The 14,817-nt window shown below is 43.9% G+C and overlaps 1 long non-coding RNA gene across 1 annotated transcript; it reads left to right on the plus strand.

Moving 5' to 3' along the window:
- The first annotated feature begins 12,733 nt into the window (after positions 1–12,733).
- LOC134802986 (uncharacterized) lies at positions 12,734–13,915 on the plus strand. Its single transcript, XR_010145919.1, has 2 exons — positions 12,734–12,792; positions 13,123–13,915. It is a non-coding gene; the product is annotated as an uncharacterized LOC134802986 (long non-coding RNA).
- Positions 13,916–14,817: the final 902 nt, after the last annotated feature.

Raw genomic sequence — 14,817 nt, forward strand, 5'->3', positions numbered from 1 at the left:
CAGAAATATATCATTTTGATCCCTTGTAAGTCTTGTAACACAAACTACTATAGTTCCGATCACAATGCTATCCTAAACTATTGTCATACCTCCTAGTGGGTTGTCTTAGGATGTAGGCTTTTATTTACCATTTAGTAATTTTGCCTGTAAATATTATTAGACTGTATCTGTTCTTTTCCCCAATAAAGAAAAAAAAATTAGAATAAAGTATCGTTATTTATGGAATGGCGAGTTAAATATCAGAATGGAAATTGTACAACAAATCTATTTAAACCTAAATACCAATTGCTTATCGTAAAAACTTTGAAAAGTTCATACTTAGAACGTAAAATGCTCTAGTGCAGAAACGTATCATTTTCTGCACATGTACCTTTTAGAACAACAATGACCCTCTTTCAGAGCATGAGAAATGAAAAAGCATTTTAAGTTATGGACTAATTACCTACTTAACCCTAAGATAACCTAAGATAATATTATACCTAAGAACAGATGTAAAAAAGTAATGAAATAAAAGCATTTGTATTTGTATTAAGTAAAAAAAAACTTTGTTAAAAATTCTGTGGTGACGAACCCTTGGAACGACTCCGACTCGCGCTTGGCCGGTTTTTTGATCAAAGCTGACTGTACTTTTCTTTCAAGATGTGCGAGACAATTTAAAGGGGCCCTGGTCCTGACCGTGTCTCCACATTAAAACAACTCACTGCAACTTGTATTAAAATAAATTTATTTCAGCTCCACCAAAACTTACATTTTTATACCATGACAACTCAATCTCTTCTCTGTTTCTATTCCATTGTTTCCTATCATAGACATGAGTACAGTAAAAAAACCTAAAGAGTTTTAATATAAATATAACTTGTGTTCGGTTATGAACACAAGAGGCGCCAATACTCATCGAGACAATTCTAACAAATCTAAATACAATTATGTTTCGTTGTTTTATAACAGAGTTCATATGGCCAACTCCTGTCACTATCATCAATCAGCTTGATGGTAGGTACCATAATATGGCTTTTTTCTACTCGTCGACTATAATTCTTGAATTAAGATTTCTTATACCAAACTGCAATTGGGTATTTTTAATGTGTGGGCTCCCAACTCAACTATAATATTCATTTAGATACAGTTTAGTCAACTATAATGAAATTGACCAATCACAGCTCGCACAGAACCAACAAAAGCAATATAGCAACATCCATTGACTACGAAAACCACTTGGCGTTGCTTGTTAGTCTCCGTAGGCTACGGTGGCAAAAATCAAGAAACAACTGTCTAAAAATTGAATTTAGCGCGGAGCAAGTACCAGGGCCTCGTGAGTTACGAGAAGGTGTCGTTGACCAACCCGCCGTGGGGCGCTGTGCGCGGCGGCCGGGTCGCGTACCAGTATGAAGAACATGAAGGTACCGGGGCTGTTCGCGTATCTTAGCTGTATACTTTTGGTTTGTTTACCTAAATGATTCTACTAGTTTAAAGTATTATTGACATTGGAAATGTCTTTTCGTTCGCTCCAGTATACGGTCCGATTTCACGAAAAAGTGCGATCCCCTTATATCTCGGAAAGTTGTGAAGATATGATATTAAAAAATAGGCTCAAAAGACGCATAATCACGAGAGCTGTAAGGTGCAAAAATAATTATTCGAGAAAGTCAAAAACAAAAAAAGTTATGGTCGAAATAGTGAAAATAAAATTCAATTTTTCCGAATTTTTGATTTTCGTGTTCGATAATTTGGAAACGAAGAATGATATCAAAAATTTGAGAAAAACGGCTCTGGACAATTTAGTCAGCTACAATTTGAGCCTAAAACAAAGACGATCGGGTTAAGGGTTTGCCCTGTAGCCTAACCTTAAAATAGTCAAAAAGTCAGAACGACATTTTTCACAGGACATTTATGACTTCATGTTTCGCAGAGTTCGTTATCGGTGTTTGTTGTGAATTATCGGGATTATGACGGCAGAATAACACTTGCACTGCGTGGGCTTTCAAAATCGCTGCAGATTTTTCTTGGTCTAACTCTATCTATCCTGTTTGAGACGGGCGTAGATAACGCACTATTCGACAATCTATGCATTATTGTGGTGGTGGAAATAGAAATAGAGATAGAGGCAGAGGCAGAGGCAGAGGCAGAGGTAGAGGTAGAGGTAGAGGTAGAGGTAGAGGTAGAGGTAGAGGGAGAGGGAGAGGGAGAGGGAGAGGGGGAGGGAGAGGGAGAGGGAGAGGGAGAGGGAGAGGAGAGGGAGAGGTAGAGGGAGCGGGAGAGGAGAGGGAGGGAGAGGGAGAGGGAGAGGGAGAGGGAGAGGGAGAGGGAGAGGGAGAGGGAGAGGGAGAGGGAGAGGGAGAGGGAGAGGAGAGGGAGAGGGAGAGGGAGAGGGAGAGGGAGAGGGAGAGGGAGAGGGAGAGGGAGAGGGAGAGGGAAGAGGGAGAGGGAGAGGGAGAGGGAGAGGGAGAGGGAGAGGGAGAGGGAGAGGGAGAGGGAGAGGGAGAGGAGAGGGAGAGGGAGAGGGAGAGGGAGAGGGAGAGGGAGAGGGAGAGGGAGAGGGAGAGGGAGAGGGAGAGGGAGAGGGAGAGGGAGAGGGAGAGGGAGAGGGAGAGGGAGAGGGAGAGGGAGAGGGAGAGGGAGAGGGAGAGGGAGAGGGAGAGGGAGAGGGAGAGGGAGAGGGAGAGGGAGAGGGAGAGGGAGAGGGAGAGGGAGAGGGAGAGGGAGAGGGAGAGGGAGAGGGAGAGGGAGAGGGAGAGGGAGAGGGAGAGGGAGAGGGAGAGGGAGAGGGAGAGGGAGAGGGAGAGGGAGAGGGAGAGGGAGAGGGAGAGGGAGAGGGAGAGGGAGAGGGAGAGGGAGAGGGAGAGGGAGAGGGAGAGGGAGAGGGAGAGGGAGAGGGAGAGGGAGAGGGAGAGGGAGAGGGAGAGGGAGAGGGAGAGGGAGAGGGAGAGGGAGAGGGAGAGGGAGAGGGAGAGGGAGAGGGAGAGGGAGAGGGAGAGGGAGAGGGAGAGGGAGAGGGAGAGGGAGAGGGAGAGGGAGAGGGAGAGGGAGAGGGAGAGGGAGAGGGAGAGGGAGAGGGAGAGGGAGAGGGAGAGGGAGAGGGAGAGAGAGGGAGAGGGAGAGGGAGAGGGAGAGGGAGAGGGAGAGGGAGAGGGAGAGGGAGAGGGGAGAGGGAGAGGGAGAGGGAGAGGGAGAGGGAGAGGGAGAGGGAGAGGGAGAGGGAGAGGGAGAGGGAGAGGGAGAGGGAGAGGGAGAGGGAGAGGGAGAGGGAGAGGGAGAGGGAGAGGGAGAGGGAGAGGGAGAGGGAGAGGGAGAGGGAGAGGGAGAGGGAGAGGGAGAGGGAGAGGGAGAGGGAGAGGGAGAGGGAGAGGGAGAGGGAGAGGGAGAGGGAGAGGGAGAGGGAGAGGGAGAGGGAGAGGGAGAGGGAGAGGGAGAGGGAGAGGGAGAGGGAGAGCTGCTGAACCCTGGCAGTACCTAGTGGAGCTCGGGTTTAATACAACATAAACACACGCTGTTTTGGTCATCGGACTCGTCTCGATGAGCACTTAGGAGAGTAGTACCCAAGATAGAGCTGATGCTGAACCCTGGTTGTACCTAGCGGAACTCAGGTTTGGTGCAACATAGGCACACGCTGTTTTGGACACCCGATTCGTCATGATGAGCACATGGTAGAGCATTACCCAAGATAGCTGATGCTGAACCCTGGTAGTAACTATTGGAACTCAGGTTTGGTGCAACATAGACAAACGCTGGTATGGTCATCTCTCGTCGCGTCAAACTGCTGTCAAGAAAATTTCATATCGTGCAGCAAATGGGCCGCTGCCGATCACCACTTCTCGAGTTGACTACGGATTTGCCGTGTAATAATTTTCTTGTACTTTGAACATTAATATATCCTGCTTATTAATCGAAAAATGAAATATGTACCTATACTTATGCGCCACGGCGACAATTATTCAAACTTGGATACGCGTGTGGAAATTTTTGCAATTTGTTTGTTCACATGCGTTATGTCCAGGATACTTGTGTTAGTCTAAGAATAAAATAATTATCATTCAACGTTGTAGTTTTATTTTGTAACTTTTTCCTTATCCAGACTTTCTCGTCGCTCAGCTACAATATTTTTTCGAATTCCGTAGATTCATTTCCAATGTGCTCGATAGTCGTGTGAGGCACGAAATCTGTGAATTTTTTTGTTGACGCGTAGAAAAAGCATTGTATACAATAGTGATATAATCAAGCTTTCAATCTCGTATCTTACTTAGACAACTCAGCAAGCTTCGTTGTCTAAACACGGTACTCGACTGAAAACCTCTCTATTATATCACGATTGTATAATAGTTATTTGTTTTACAAGGGGCAAAGTTGTTGTTTAACCGCTCGTGCTAATATTGATACCCGAGCAAGCGAAAGATTCCAAAATTGAAAAATTCGAAAAATGGAATCTTGAGCGTTGCGAGGGTTTCAAAGCACGAGGGTTAAACAAAATTTGCCCCCGAGTGAAACACATAATTTTTCACCACACCAACCCGAAGCAAATATTAAATGTAAAATATCGAACAAAATAAAACCAAATCAAATTCAAATGAATCTTATTAAATATTTATCATCCAAAATCATAATTTAAAAGTCAATTCTACCAGAAAACATAAGAAAACAACTCAAAATTTGCATTTGATTACTTTGCCTCACATGTGAATTACTGATAGCAAAGTGCAACTTTGCTATCCGTTTTTGAAGTGCAAAGTAAGCCTTTCCGAGCTGGTGTGGTGAAAAATACTTTCTCATGACTTGATGGTACCATAATATATATATTTTTTTTATGTTATAGTCAGCAAGCGAGCAGACGAGCCGCCTGATGGGAAGCGGTCATCGTCGCCCATGGACATAAGCAACATCACAGGAGCCACTTAAGCGTTGCCGACCCTTGAGAACCCTAAATACCCGCTTCTTGAAGAATCCCATGTCGTAGCGCAAAGGAAATACCTCAGGAGGCAAGTCATTCCACATTCTGCACGTTCTGGGAAGAAACGAGCGAGATGCCCGCTTATTCTTGGTGTGCCATGTATCTAAGAAGTGGGGATGAACTTTGCTCCTTTGGCGGGAGGTGCGGTGATAGAAACGAGACGATGGCACCAAATCAAAAAGTTCTTCCGAGCACTCCCCATTGTACAGACGGTAGAACATGCAAAGAGAGCCAAGGTCTCTCCGAAGGCTAAGAGGTTCTAAGCCGTCAGTAAGTTCGGGATCGCCGACAATACGAACTGCCCGCCGTTTGATGGAGTCAAGAGGAAGGAGCTGGTATTGTGGAGCGCCAGACCGGAGATGAGAACAGTACTCCATATGAGGTCGAACCTGCGCTTTATATAACAAAAGCCGGTGACTAGGTGTGAAGTACTGTTTGGCTCTGTTAAGCACTCCAAGCTTTTTGGAGGCCAGTTTGGCTTTATGTTCCAAATGACTCCGAAACTGGACTTCGTTCGTAATATCGACACCAAGTATCCCGATACTTTTAGCCATGGTAAGGGGAATGCCCTGAAAGTTTGGCGCCGTGACAAATGGGGCTTTTTTAGCGGAAAACGCACAGACTTGTGTCTTACTGGGGTTGAACTGGACGAGGTTACGTCTACCCCACTCGGAGACCTGTTTAAGGGACGTCTCGATTTCAGACACAAGTCGCATCCTACACTCCGACACCTGCTCAGGGCGGGCGTTTACACGACCTGTATAACAGCTATCGCCAGTGCTGTCATCTGCATAGCAATAAATATTGTTAGTCAATAACATATCATTGATATGCAGAAGGAACAGCCAGCGTTTATGGGCTTATAGTCCGAGCATATTCCGTCAGTGACGACTGAAATGCTACGCCCACACAGGAAGCTGGAAACCCATGTGCACAATCCCTTAGGAAGCCCGTATGAGGGAAGTTTTGAGAGAAGTGCCTTATGCCAAACCCTATCGAAGGCCTTTGCGATATCCAGGCTAACAGCCAGTGCCTCTCCCTTACTCTCTATGGCGGTGGCCCATCGGTGAGTGAGGTAAACAAGAAGGTCTCCAGCGCCTCGACCACGGCGAAACCCGTATTGCCGGTCGCTAATTAGCTGGTGGTCTTCGAGGTACTTAAGGAGCTGGTTGTTTACCACACGCTCACCTTAGAGAGCAGGGAGGTGATCGCAATAGGCCGGTAGTTGGAAGGGTCAGTACGGTCACCCTTTTTGGGTATAGGGTGAACCCAGGCAATCTTCCAGGAAGACGGGAATTTCCCTGAGCGGTATGAGAGCGAGAATAGTCGCGTCAGAACCGGAGCTAACGGCGCACGTTTTTAATACAACAGCAGGAATACCGTCTGGCCCACTGGACTTCTTGACGTCGAGGGCAAAGAGAGCACGCCTTACTGCGCTTTGAGTAAAGCGGACCTCGGGCATACGAGTAGAGTACTCGCATTGCGGAATAGTGGGAGGTGTATTGCCCCCGTCGTCCAGTGTAGAATTCGACGCAAATAGAGAGCAAAGTAGGTCTGCTTTCTCTTTTGCGGAATGAGCCAGTGAGTCATCGGGTTTGTGCAAGGATGGTAAGGAGACCCTGCAAAAGTTCCCCTGAACAGCTTTGGCGAGAGACCAGAAAGTTCGGGACCCAGAGGGCTGACTGACTAGTCTCTCACCAATTCTGCGGGTATGTTATTGTTGTATGAACTTGGCTGCAACAATTCGCTTCTTACAAGACCTAGTAGCAGCATTAAGTCGCTTCTTCAATTCGGAACAGTTACGATCATTGACCTGACGCGCAGCAGCCCAGGCTTGGTAAGCTTCTTCCTTTGATTTACGGGCTTCAGCGCACGCTCGACCAAACCAGGGCTGAGAACGATTGCCAACACGAACTAATGTGCTAGGAACGAAGCATTCCATACCTAGCAGGATCGTGTCAGCTACGAATTTCGCACAGTTGTCAAGATCATCCGAGGAGAAGCAGAGCTGCCCCCAAGGGTAGGACGCATAAAACTCCCGCAGTCCATCCCAATCTGCTGATCCATAGTGCCAGACACGGCGCAACCCAGAAGGTCGAGATTGCCCTGTCCGCTCCGTGGTAACAACAGAACGCACCAGGCAATGGTCTGACGAACCCAAGGGTGCAAGACGGGATACCTGGTGGCGTTCTGGATGCGAGGTCAGCAGTAGGTCTAAGAGAGCAGGGGTATGACCTTCGATGTCCGGAATTCTAGTGGGACCATCGACTATTTGCGAGAGATCATACGCTGCAGCAAAGCTGTGTCCTGCTCGCTGCGCTCGCTGTGGTGCGCGTTGAAGTCACCAAGGATCACTAACTCCGCTGAGGGAAGCCGCTCGAGAACTTCGCTGAGTCTCACTTGGATACGCTCCAGCAGGCGATTGGTTTCCGAGTCTCCGCTGTGAGACCTGTATAAGCACACATAGATACGGACGTGGCCACCGTAATCTACGCGCGCCCAAATAAGTGACAGATCTCTATCTTCAAGACTGCCCAAACGACGACAGCAGATATCATCCCGGACAAATATGCACACTCCAGCCCGTGACACGAACTTGTGTTCGAGGCTGTATCCAGGGTACATAAGGTAAGAGATGTCGGCCGGGGTAGATATCTGTGTCTCCGTCAAGAAAAGCAAGGCCGGCTTGTCTGTCTCAAGGTGGTGGTGGACGGAATTGAGGTTGGAGTGGAGTCCTCTGATGTTACAAAAATCCACAGTGAGTGTGGAAAACGAAGCCGCTATATTACGGTTTTTCTTGTTTCGTTTATTCATATTTGGAATGAGTGGGTAATAAAGGGAAAAAAGTGGATCAACCAAAATACCCACAGTCACAAGGTCACAGGCAAGGCCAATCCTCACCTAGACGCAACAGGTAGAGTGATTCCCTGACACGGGGGACGGAAGGGCCCCCGGTCCGACCCGTGGCCAGGCGCTACGTTCCACTCCGGTTTCCCATTCCGGCGCAGCGACCAACACACAGGCTTTTTTCACTGGCGGCAGGACAGCCTCCCCAGCAGGGACGGCCGGGGTTCGGGTCCTCTACGAACCAGCGGGCGGCCAGCGGACAACCGTTTCACCGGGTCTCCCTGGCCCCCGTGCCAAGGAAGCACGCCTGAAGCAGCAGTGCGAGGTAACAGGCCTCAGCAGACCAAGGACTGCCGGAACTTTAGTTGATCGGATAAGGGGGGCTGGATTTCGCGCACTCAACCGGAACACATCAACAGGGAAGGATGCTTTGCGGCCAACTACAATGCGCAGGTGGTTGCTATCCAGACGAACCCTTTGGACTGAAATGATCGTCCTCTTTAGGACTCTACCACCAGCTTATGTACAGTGATTTGAAATTACGTGGGACCACTGACAAACCCCACTACCCGAAGGAATTGTGTTGACCATTTAGCACTACCCAGGGGTCACGTGTAGGGTATCTAGAGTCAAGAAGCACAAGTGCTTCGCCTACGGACGCGGTCAATAAAAAAATTATGGCAATATGTGAAGTTTCAGCTTAATCTAATAATGGGTAGTGTCTAATTATAATTTATCTTGCAAGATTTGACCTGAACGTATGTACACAATACAAACATTTACTAGTGCTTGACGCTGCACTAGTATTCGACATGCTGGACACTTTATGTCAAAGTGACAAGGATTAAATTTGAATACAGAAAAATCATCGCCATTCAAATTTAACCTATATTACTTTGACATAAAGTGCCCATGTCGAATACTAGTGCAGCGGCGAGCACTAGTACTTCTACCTAACTCGTAATGGTTTGTGGCACAATTTTTTATAGCCTATTTTGAGTCCCACTGCTGGGCAAACAGCAATTGATATAAACTAGGGATGTACCGACTAATCGCCGACTACAAATGTGGCCGAATAGTCGGCTTTCCCGACTAGTCGGCGACTAGTCGGCAAAAATGGCCGATTAGTCGTGAAACGTATGGGAATTATCCGCTATAAAACATTAATAAAACTAGATTCTTTACAGGATCAAAAGAAATATATTTTTCATCTCATGACATTGTCAACGTAATCGAACGAGCATAGACAAACGCGGGAGGATACATACCAGCTCCTCCACCCTTAGCTGAAGAGCCAGAAGCTATAAATAAACATATCTAACTAAAATCAACACATTGCAACTGCACCAAAGTTGTACATAAATAACAACAACCTTAAACATAAATTAAACTTTATAATTAACAACCTTCCGGGGTCTCAAAACTCTACTCCCTAAGCGTTCGACCTCAACTGTCGGTGGTGGCAATTCTGTTGCTTCCACCGTCACTGGAGGTGTGGGCTCTCCGACCTCTGCCGGCGGTACTTCCCTCTCCTCTAGCTGCTGCGGCAGCTCTCCTACGTCTACCTGTGCTTCCCCATCCGTCGCGTCTTGCCACTCGTCCGCGGGGTCATCGTCTATCAATTGGAATGGCGTAGAAGAGGCGGATGACGAATGTGCTACCTCGCGCTCGAGGTGTACATCTGGGTTACTAACGTAACGCCTCAATTGGTCAATATGACGTTTACAAATTAAATTATTAATATCTAACTTAACTAAATACATTCGGTTTCCTATTTTCTCTATTATTTTACCCTTGTGCCACACGGGTTTCCTATTAAGAGCGCTCTTACAAGAAAAGTCGAAATAATGCAAAATTGATGATACTAGTCGACGAAATTCAGGACTTTGCGCTCATTATTAGAAACAATGAGTACTTGTTCCAGTAAAAGCGTCTTCTTATCTTTAGAAATATCGTTGTAAATATTAGAAAAAGGACTTATTAAATTAGTAATGTTTTTTTTTCTGATGGTCGTTTCCGAAAAACCCCGTGAAGCACTGAATGGCGAGCTCTTATTTGGAAATGTTGAGAAGTTTACTCTGCTAAACCTGGTTATTTTGTATTACTAATACCCTGTACTTTAGGCATATCAAACGATATTTTTCCTACATACCTTTGAGAAAGAGCAAATCAAAATAAAACGAACTCAATTTTCTCTCCGAAACAAGTGTCAATTTCTACGAAAATCTACTTAATATCGAAGTCATTTCCATACTCAAGCAACCTGCAACGTTTGCTTATACTGTTGGTATACATTAGTGTTTATGAAATTCTACTATAATTTTTTGGCAATTTTTTGAAAACTACTCTATATTACCGATGACGCGCGCTGCGCCAGCTCAGTGCCGCGGCAGAGCTTAGTGATGGGTCAAATCGAAAAATTTTCAAACCGAATAAGTCGACTCCGATTTAAACCCAAATCGGTTTGCAAACCGATTTGGCCGAGTCGATTTAACTTCAAGTTTTTAATTATCAGTAGTTCAAACCGCTCCGTAGTCGCTTGGTTTTGAGTGAAGAAATCGAATTGTCAATTTTACGGTTTGTTCGACCCTTAGAATAACACGAGAGCAAAAACTTTGACTTAAAACTTTTGTAATATTTTTTTACTTTCCGTTGCGCGGTAAATCAAATTTTCATTAATTGCTAAGATAAAACGGGAAAGCACTATACGAGCAAGCAGGAAAGAGCGTGCGGTCTCTTGCGATTGCGTGAGTCATTGCCGCGAATTCGTACAGTTAGCAAATCGACGCGGCGCAAAACTGGCAAACCGATCCAAGTATACCGCCAAATCGATCTATTTAAGCCTATGCGAAATAAGCTTACAATAAGTTTCATTTTACTTTACCTGTAGATACCAAGTTTCGACTTGACTCGACTGGCTGACAATAATGGCGGCAATGTGCATGATGGCAACATTTTTCTTCGTGGTTTGAAGTCGATTCGTGTACATTTTATGCCTCAATATGTCAAACGAAAGTGACCCAGCAACAAATCGGAAAGGGTGCGCTTAGAGCGGGTGAACGTATCTTAAGTCGATTTACGGAACACTCAAGTCGATTTAGTCGACTTCAGACCTAAATCGGTTTGAACCGATTTGTGAAGTCGAATCGTAACATCGCTAGCAGAGCTTGTAGAGGCAGGACGTGTGTCGGTCGGCTCCGCACATTTTCAACGGCGACGACGAGGTTTTTTATCATTGTGTGCGGCGGGCGCCGTGTAAAACGCTATACTGTGTGCGTGTAAACCGCAACGAGAGACTTTGATCCTAGCACTGTTTTTATAGTATTATAATTTATAATGGTACAGTTTAATAAACTACCGGACAGGATTAAAAATATTTGAAACGACCTAACATTCTATATGTATTTATTTGACTCAAGATAGTACTCAGGGTCTGATGATGGAGCCGGAAGGTGGTCACCGGTACCAATCAACCATGCAACTAAACCACATCGTGTTTGGGCTCGTTTGATTCGGCTCAACGAGATCTTTGACTGAAGATAGTACTCAGGGTCTGATGATGGAGCCGGAAGGTGGTCACCAGTACCAATCAACCATGCAACTAAACCACTTCGTGTTTAGGCTCGTTTTATTCGTCTCAACAAGATCTTTGACACAAGATAGTACTCAGGGTCTGATGATGGACCCGGAAGGTGGTCACCGGTACCAATCAACCATGCAACTAAACCACTTCGTGTTTAGGCACGTTTTATTCATCTCAACAAGATCTTTGACACAAGGAAGTACTCAGGGTCTGATGATGGAGCGCGAAGGGGGCGACAGGTACCTGTCTATCATGTAACTGAACCACTTCATGTTTGGGCTCGTTTGATTCGTCTCAACAAGACCTTGGACACAAGATAGTACTCAGGATCTGATGATGCAGCTGGAAGGTGGCCACGGGTACCAGTCTACCATGTAACTAAACCACTTCGTGTTTGGGCTCGTTTGATTTGTCGCAATAAGATCTTTGACACAAGATACTACTCAGGGTCTGATAATGGAGCTCGAAGGTGGCGACGGGTACCAGTCTATCACGTAACTGAACCACTTCGTGTTTGGGCTTCGTGTTTGGTTTATCACCTAGTGTCAAAGATCTTGTTGAGATGAATAAAACGTGCCTAAACACGAAGTGGTTTAGTTGCATGGTTGATTGGTACCGGTGACCACCTTCCAGCTCCATCATCAGACTCTGAGTATCACCTAGTGTCAAAGATCTTGTTGAGACTAATCAAACGAGCCTAAACACGAAGTGGTTCAGTTACATGGTAGACTGGTACCCGTGGCCACCTTCGAGCTCCATTATCAGATCCTGAGTACTATCTTGTGTCCAAGATCTTGTTGAGACGAATCAAACGAGTATAATCATGTTACTACATGGTTGGTTGGTATCCGTGACCACCTTAATCATCATCATTATCATCAGATCCTCAGTACCAGTTCGTTTTTAAACCCTCGTTGATACAAACTTTACAACCTATAGGTACCAAATGCAATGACGAAACATGTAAATAAGCGAGTAGGTACCTATAATTTCTTTCGAGTAATATATATACCTTCATAAGTTCGAGTATGGGGCTATTCATAAATTACGTAGGAGGAAACAGAGTCATCCGAAGCATGATTTTTGGATGATTTGAGGGGTGGGGGGGGTCAAAAATCGTCAAAAATAGATGACGTAATTTATGAACAGCCCCTATGTACATTTGCACTGCATTTAGTATTTTCGTACTTTCCAAATAACAGTTTTAGGACTTTAAAAGTTAAGTACAGTTAGTGTTGTTATGGTTGATTTCAATATGCTTCGCGAAGGATCAAGAATGTTTAACCCATCAAAAACATAAATGTAAAATGAGAGCCAAGTTCAATATTAAATTAAGGTAATGCGTCGTTGTTGTCTTCGCCTACAAAAGAATAGAGATCTATACGGGTGCCAAGTTCTGTGTTGAAAATCTGAAATCTTAGTTACAAGAATATGCAACCTTCTAAAATTAATTTATATAACAATTTCTTGTTTCTTGATACTACCACAATGTTTGATGCTTAATAGGAAATATATATTTAATCTTAAATTTAAACAGACAATTATTAACAAAATGCATTTATTTCACTTGGGACCTTATTCAATTTCAGGATTTTACTTAGCTAGTTTTTACGTACAGGTTATATTTGTCTATTATACTTTTCTAAAATTTGGTTTCTTACTAAAAACTAGCCAAGTCAAAACCTGAAATTGAATAAGGTCCCAAGTGAAATAAATGCATTTTGTTAATAATTGTCTGTTTAAATTTAAGATTAAATATATATTTCCTATTAAGCATCAAACATTGTGGTAGTATCAAGAAACAAGAAATTGTTATATAAATTAATTTTAGAAGGTTGCATATTCTTGTAACTAAGATTTCAGATTTTCAACACAGAACTTGGCACCCGTATAGATCTCTATTCTTTTGTAGGCGAAGACAACAACGACGCATTACCTTAATTTAATATTGAACTTGGCTCTCATTTTACATTTATGTTTTTGATGGGATATCATTACTTTTTGTACAGAAATTATGTTAGAATAGTGTTAAACATGAATACATGTTTTTAGTAAAATTACTCTATTTTCTACGTTTACGCTGTATTGTTTTCTTTTTTGTGTTATTTTCTATATTTTCTTGTACCTTCGAAATATTAGGATGAATTGCCCATTCATTATCTACAATTTTTCTTACGCGTTTTCTATTTATTTTTAATTGGGCCAAGTCGGGGCGGTATAATGTGCGTAGGCGGTTGTATTCGACTATAGAGCTTTCTTGTGCCTTGATTTGACTTGGATCTAGATTGATAAGATGTACTCCGTCTAAGGTTTTAACTCTAGAGAGAGCAACGTAAGCCTGCCCTTTACTAAATATTGAGGAGCCTATATCAAGAAGAGCGCTGTCAAGACTAAGTCCTTGTGATTTGTGGATAGTAATAGCATATGCTAAGCATATAGGGAATTGTTCCCGGTGTACATATGCATTACTTAATATCTGAAACTTAGTCTTGACACGTTCAAGTTCGTAAATTAAATTATGGTAAAATTTGATTATAATTTTACGTGCGATATTGTTGCTGTTGACGTCCCAATGAACCTTCTCTATTTTTCCAATGGATCCGTTTACCAGCCCCTTACTGACATCTATGTTTCTTCGCAACATTACACGTGCACCTATTTTTATTGAGATAACATTTTCTAAGCCAGCGGTTAATGATGAATCATCCTCTTTATTTTTTAGTACTTCCTTTGCTCGTGTTTTTAAATACCGCGGACAGTCTATTTCGTCTATAGAATTTAATTTAATTTCAGGTTGTTCAATACTTGCCAACATAGCATTATTAAACTGATAGACCGGGAGATAGTGACACATTTTACTGGGTCATTTGTACCAGTATGGCGGTTCGTCAGGGGTCTAAGCATGTAATGAAGGAAAGAAAATGCTATGACCATAGCGCTGGTACCGGCGGCCCAATCGCGTGGGCGTTAGTCGAACGTGTCGGATAAAATACGAGTGTCGAACGATTTGTACCACAAAAATCCTCGTATTATTCGATAGTCCATAAAAAAGAAGTAGGCGGTAGCGTAATGCCATACTTCTCCGGTGTGACTTACAGCCCGCCATACTGAGGCGAACACGTTAATTAAAAAAAAACAATTCAACCATTTGTACCAAGCTAATTTTTGCACAGGTGATCATCGTCGAGCAGCCATTCATGGACATCACCATGCCATACTTTTCGGATGGTTCCAAATGCCCGCCATACCGCCGCAAGGAAGTTAATTTTTTTTTTTTGCTAAACGATTTGTACCAGTATTGCATTTAAATTTTTGGAGAGTATTTGATAAAATGTGACCGTTATTATAATTGCCATACTTATAGTAGGGGGATAAAGTGCTGCCATACTTGAAAAACTTATTTAATCGACACGTTTCAAAAATACGACTATGTATACGTAAAATA

Source organism: Cydia splendana, chromosome 25 (assembly GCF_910591565.1).
Source record: "Cydia splendana chromosome 25, ilCydSple1.2, whole genome shotgun sequence".
NCBI lineage: Eukaryota > Metazoa > Arthropoda > Insecta > Lepidoptera > Tortricidae > Cydia > Cydia splendana.